This window comes from Meles meles, chromosome X, assembly GCF_922984935.1.
Source record: "Meles meles chromosome X, mMelMel3.1 paternal haplotype, whole genome shotgun sequence".
NCBI lineage: Eukaryota > Metazoa > Chordata > Mammalia > Carnivora > Mustelidae > Meles > Meles meles.
This window is the reverse complement of record NC_060087.1, coordinates 117766019-117772481: the sequence shown is the minus strand read 5'-3', so window position 1 is coordinate 117772481 and position 6463 is coordinate 117766019.

Here is a 6463-nt window from a genome sequence, read left to right as displayed (position 1 = left end):
AACTTGAAAGGAGTCTGTCAGGGTGGTCTCTAATCCAATCTGACTGGAGTCCTTATTAGAAGAAGGAATTCAAAGACACAGAGACACCACGGGCACACGCACACAGAGGAAAGACCGTGTGAGGACACAGAGAGAAGATGGTCTATCCGCAAGCCAAGGAGAGAGGCCTCAGGAGAAACCAATCCTGCTGAAGCCTTGATCTTGGATGTCCAGCCTCCAGAACCCCGAGAAAATAAGTTTCTGTTGTTGAAGCCCCCCCCAGTCTGTGGTGGTTTGTCACGGCAACCCCAGTGAACTGATACACACATTTTCTCTTCGCTAAGTGCCTCCGCTCACCATCTTTCTGATTTCATCAAGTCCCGCGGCTCTAACTACCATTTATTTGCTGACAAATCCCCAACTTCTATGTGGCCTCCCCATTTCATATGGCCCAACTGTATATGCCACAGCTCCAGCTGGAGGTCTAACAGGCGCCTTAACTCGAAAGTAATTCTTCTTTACTCCAAGACCCGTGCTTTAAATCAGCATAATAAATTAGATCTATTTCCTCGCACACATTTATTAATGTGGACGGTGACTGTGTTATTAGTTTTTTATTCTTTGGTCCGTTTTGGTTTTGTTCTTATCAAAATACCAGTGACTCATACTGTGCTTGAGATATTTTCCACTTGGAGGGCTGTCAGGACAGATACTCTTCATGACGTACTTTGGCAATCGACTTTGAAAACCTAAACACAGTTCTTTCACTTTATTCTTGTTAAATTTCTTCTTCTTGGCTCTGACCTATCCTTACAGCAGCACGTCGAGATTTTGAAACTCGGTTCCGTCATCCACCATGTCCTTCTCTCCCCTCTCTTTGTGTCAGTCCCGAACTATAAGCAGCACTATTTTCACCTAAGTCTCAAAGAAAAAGCTGAACAGTGCAAGAGCAAGAAGAGAAGCCAAGTTGTCCTATATCCGATAATCTACACTCTGGCCACAGCTACACAACCAGTTGTCACCCTACACAGAGACTTTAAAAATTGGGATAGATTACCCAATGACAGGAATGACAGAAGAGGACAAACAGTGATTCTATGGGTATAAAATTCTAGAACAGGAAGACTAATCTATGGTGGGAAAATCCGATCAGTGCTCATTCTGGGTGGGGAAAGAGAGGATGTAACTAGGTAGAGGCACAGAGGACCTTACAGAGGTGAGAGAAATGTCGTATATCTTGATAGCACTGGGGTTATACAGGTAGATGCATTTGTCAAAATGTATCAATCAGGCACTTCGTTGTTTGCAAATCTGGCCTCAAGAACAAGAACAAAGTACTGTGAACCAATACTTCACACGAATGATGTACATTGTGAAGTATTTAGAGGGGAGCCTCCTGATACCTGTAGCTGACTTGGAAATGCACTGAAAAGATGAGAGATAGATACATGATAAAGGACGTACAGGAAAGTGTTGGTAGTAGAATCTACATAATGGGTGAATTGAATGGAAAACTCTCTAAAGTTTTAAAGTGTTCTGTGTGTGTTTAAAAATTTTTAATAATAAAATGGTAGAAATAAAATAGAGAAAAAAAAACCAGGCAGGTTTCCCACATTTAAAAACTGGATGATTTTTTGGAGGCACCTGGGTGGTTCAGTCAGTTAAGTGTCGGCCTTCAGCTCAAGTCATGATCTCAGAGTCCTGGGATCAAGCCCGTGTCAGGCTCCCTGCTTGACAGGGAGTCTGCTTCTCCCTCTCCTTCTGCCACTCCCCCTGCTTGTGGTCTCTGTCTCCAAATAAATAAATAAATAAATAATCTTTTAAAAAATTGGAAGATTTTTCCATAAAGGTCTAGATATGTGGCTTTCTTAAAAAGTTGGAACACCTGGTAAGGATGGCTTTCTCTACAGCTGGAATTGAGCTGTGCCCCCAGAGAATCCATGGCTCCTATTGTTTCCCCGATGGGGACAAATTGCACTGGTCTTTGTTTGCTGGGATCTGGCCTACTTCCTGGCAGCTCAAAGGCAGTTGAGTGTTTGGCTTCCGCAGTGTGTTTAAAGCACTCAGCCTTTGGCATCAGATGGACCTGAACTTATTCCTGGAGCAACATTACATTCTCTGAACCTCAGTGTCTTCATTGGTAAAATGATCATAATACCTAGGTCACAGGACTGTCGTGAATATTAAATGAGATAATGAACAGTTTCTGGTACAGAGTGGGTTCTTAATAAATAACAGGGTTCTTTGCTATGACGTGGATGGAACTAGAGGGTATTATGCTAAGTGAAATAAGTCAGTCAGAGAAAGACAAATACTGTACGATTTCACTCATATGTGGAATTGAAGAAACAAAACAGAGGAACATAGGGGAAGGGAAGGATAAATAAAATAAGATGAAAACAGAGAGGGAGACAAGCCATAAAAGACTCAAGTCTAGGAAACAAACTGAGGGTTGCTGGAGGGGAGGTGGGTGGGGGGATGGGGTAACTGGGTGATGGGCATTAAGAAGGTCACTGGATGGGGGCACCTGGGTGGCTCAGTGGGTTAAAGCCTCTGCCTTTGGCTCAGGTCATGGTCCCAGGGTCCTGGGATGGAGCCCCATATCTGGCTCTCTGCTCAGTGGGAACCCTGTTTCCCTCTCTCTCTCTCTGCCTGCCTCTCCACCTACTTGTGATCTCTCTTTCTGTGTGTCAAATAAATGAATGAAATCTTAAAAAAAAAAAAAAAGGAGGGCACTGGATGGAATGAGCTACCTCTGAAATCAATAATACATTGTATGTTAACTAAATTGAATTTAAATAAAATGTTTTTTAAAATCATGAGATTCTTAAGGGTTTGAGTCGAAATTGTCAAGATCAGTAGTCTTGATGAGCAGTAGATAGAAGCGGTGCTAACCCTGACCGTGATAGGGTGGTTAAGATGGGAGGAAGAGCAGACAGAGAATAAGAGGAGTCCAGTTGTAGGCAAGCAGAGGGGAGAGGTAATGGGTGGACATGGGAGTTGCAGGGTGCGCTGAAGACAGGAAAGTGAAGTTCAGGGCAGAATTCGGGGCAGGAGACAGACTTTCAGAGAGTCCCCTCTAAATAGGTGATAGTTGGAACCATAAGAGTGGGTGAGGACTTTGAAGCAGGCAGCAGAGACGTGAGCAAGTGTTCAAGGAGCGAATGTCAAGGGCCATCACCCACAAGCTGGCAGCAGGAACGGCAAAAAGAGGGAGAGAAGCTGGAGTATTTCCTCAAAACCAAGGAGAAGACAGTTGTTGCAAGGAGAGAAGGGTGTGAATAATCAGAAGCTTGTGGGAGCATAATGCAGAAAAGTGGTCTCCACCTCCTTGTCAAGCAACAGAGAGACCACAAGACCCAAGCAAGGGCTCTGTGACAGCCTCTGTTTGACCTGAATGTTCTTCTTCCGGGTCACACGTTTTTAGATGGCCGTCACACCCTGGGCTGCCATGTGTAAACCGAGTGTCATAGTCGTTAGGAAACAGAAGCACCATCTGGTTGCAATCATAATTCTGGTAGGCCTATCGAGGATGAAACAATGTACACTGTCATAGGAAAGAGATATAAAATGTCTTCTTTATACCAGGCAGTATCAGACCTTGGGGGAAATGGAAGGGGAGATAAGTGACAAACTTTTCAGTTTTTCATATTTCTTTCCGTAGTGACTTGGTATGAAACTGATTTTGAAATTGATGTTATACTTGGTATCAATTTATCAATATGGGACTCAAATGATATTTAATTATGTTATATACTATATTATATTATATCCCTGAAATCCATGGCTGAGCTACATTCATTCTTTTGGCATTGGAGGGTAAATGAAAATGGTTTAAACCAAGGTAACACTATGATTTGAAAACTGGTTTTTGGAATCACTTCTTTAAAACAATGTTACAGGGTCACCTGGGTGGCTCAGTCCTGCTTTTGGCTCAGGTCATAATCCTAGGGTCCTGGAATTAAGCCCCGCATTGGGCTCCCTGCTCAGTGGGAAGTCTGCTTCTCCTTCTGCCCTTCCCCTCTACTTATGCTCTCTCTCTCAAATAAATAAATAAAATATTTAAAAAAAAAACAGTGTTACAGTGGAGATACATAGTCATTGTTTTAAGCCTTAGATTCCACTCATATATTAATGTGATTATGTAGCTGTGTTGGAAAAGAATACAATTCTTACCTGAGCTCGGTGTCAAATTTTCTGTTTGACACTAGTTGTACATTGATCCTGAAGAAATGTATACAATTCTTCATGTTTTTAAAAAATGATGATATTAATTCCTTGGTCAGCATTATTTCCCCAAATTCCTCTTAGAAGTGCTCTTAGAAAACGTATTTCCAGAAGCTCATGAAATTGCATCTGGGATTTCTCCTGTTCGTAAGTTCAGCGTGCTACTGGTTTATCCGCTTAGCAAATAAAGCTGCAGGAAGGGTTTTGCAAGTTTCATCTATTTCTGTTGTTACCATTTTCTACCAGGCTGCCTTGCTCGCTTCTTTAAGCCTAACTTAAATGTTTCCATTGTTAGCAGTTTTCATTTACAGCCTCCAAGTGATAAGATCTACAAAAATTTCAGAACTCATATGTGGAATCAAATTCTTAAGACTCACCACATAGATCTAGGTGTTCGACTTTTCCAAATGCCAGGCCCAGGGCTCTGTTGACTCACTGACAGATTTCAGCCAATTATCCCGGTATCTTCTGTTTTTCTTCTAAAAGGTGGCTAAATACACCATAAGACAAAGGGAAATTGTGCCTTCATCATGAAATGTGCTCACTCTTTATTTCTCACGGGCGCCATTTCAGCTCCGAAAATAATGGCTTGTATTTAAATGAATAAAAATTGTCATTGTTGCAAACCGTATGTCTCGAGATAAACCAGAAGCCTCCTTCAGCATGTCTGAAAACTAGGTATAAACTACTAAAGAATGGAGGCTGAAAATAAATTAATGAGACATCAAAAAGCTTCATCGCAAACCTGACTTCTGCCACCAAAGTATTTTGACACCACCTGACATGTTTTTCATCTTGAATAGTATTAAAATTATTTAATTAGGATTGCACAGTTTGTTTCAGATTTAAACCCAGGGAAGATGCTGTTGTATGGTAACTTGTAAAAGATTTTTACAACAAGGTAAGCTGTAATCACCTGGTCCTAGAAAAGAAGGGATTTCAAAAGAGACTTCCATCCTCAAATGAAAACAGGAAAATATATTCTTTCGTATTGGAAGTCATCTCTCTTCTTTTAAACTTCATTTATCACATGCTCTCTAACCTTTTGTATGAGTTCGATCTTTCATGGATCTTTCTTTGTCGTCATGTGCAGTCAACTCCTGATTATCTCAATTCAACAATACAGTTGAACAAATATTTATTGAGCATTTGCTAAGGTGCAGCTAATCTGAAATAGCAGACCATTAAAAAATAATTCATATTTGGTTTTGTAATACGTTACGATTTTATTATAAAAATACCTTGATTTGTATAGTGCTTTATAATTTTCAGAGTACTTTCACATACATTATCTCATTTGATTTTATGCAGATTCCCTTCCCTGCTCAGGAGAGGCTGATTTGGCTTAGGCTGATTGATATTAATATTAATTTGCATTCACTAAGCACATTCGAGCTGAACAGCAGGAGCAGGCGGCTGCTGGAGTGTGCTGGGGAGAAGGGAGCTCGCCTGCGATTATAGCTCTGAGCTGGACAATAGGGCTGATGCACATAATAAGGCGGTAATGACCACACATACACACTGGCATATATGCCTTAATTTATTTTTCCATTGCTATTAACCACTGAAACAGGCATTTTGGAGGTAGAAAATGGATAGCTAATTATGATGGGCAACTAGGATGGCGTAATAATTGTGTTTGGATGAGTCACTCACTCAAGATCTAGTAGTTGAGGAAAGCTTTGTGACTATCAGTACTGATTCTGAGAAAGGAACTGAGATGGAAATGAACAAAATAACCACAGATAAGACTGTGGCATCAGCTCGGAAAGTGGGGACTGATGGCAGCAGATTCGTTAGCAGAGGAACATCAGATGCTGATTTTAGCCAAACTGGGAGTGGCGGCCATCTTAGCTCCGAAAGCCCACTCATGCTGAGATGCGTGGAGAGTAGCGGCACCCACGCTAGAAACTGGCTTTGAATCCCACTTTGGAGCTTGATCATTGTGAAATTCAGCTGTGCCGGCTGCAAAAACGGCTCACAGTTCACAGCTCACAGTGTTGTTGTGGGGATTCCAGGAGCTAAGGTGTATAAAGTGCCCCACATCATAAGCATTGGCAAAATGATAGCTATTACTTAGAGTAGTTTTTAAAAATTACCAATACTCATCACTCACCCTCTCTAGGAGCACAGCCCACCCTCTCCAGCCCATGGCAGCTATTTGGAAACAGTAGGCAGCAGGTGCAGCGTGCAGGGGCTGGTAAGTAGAGAGGAAAGGAGGCCATATTCTTTTCCTGTATGCAGACAGTGAACTTGG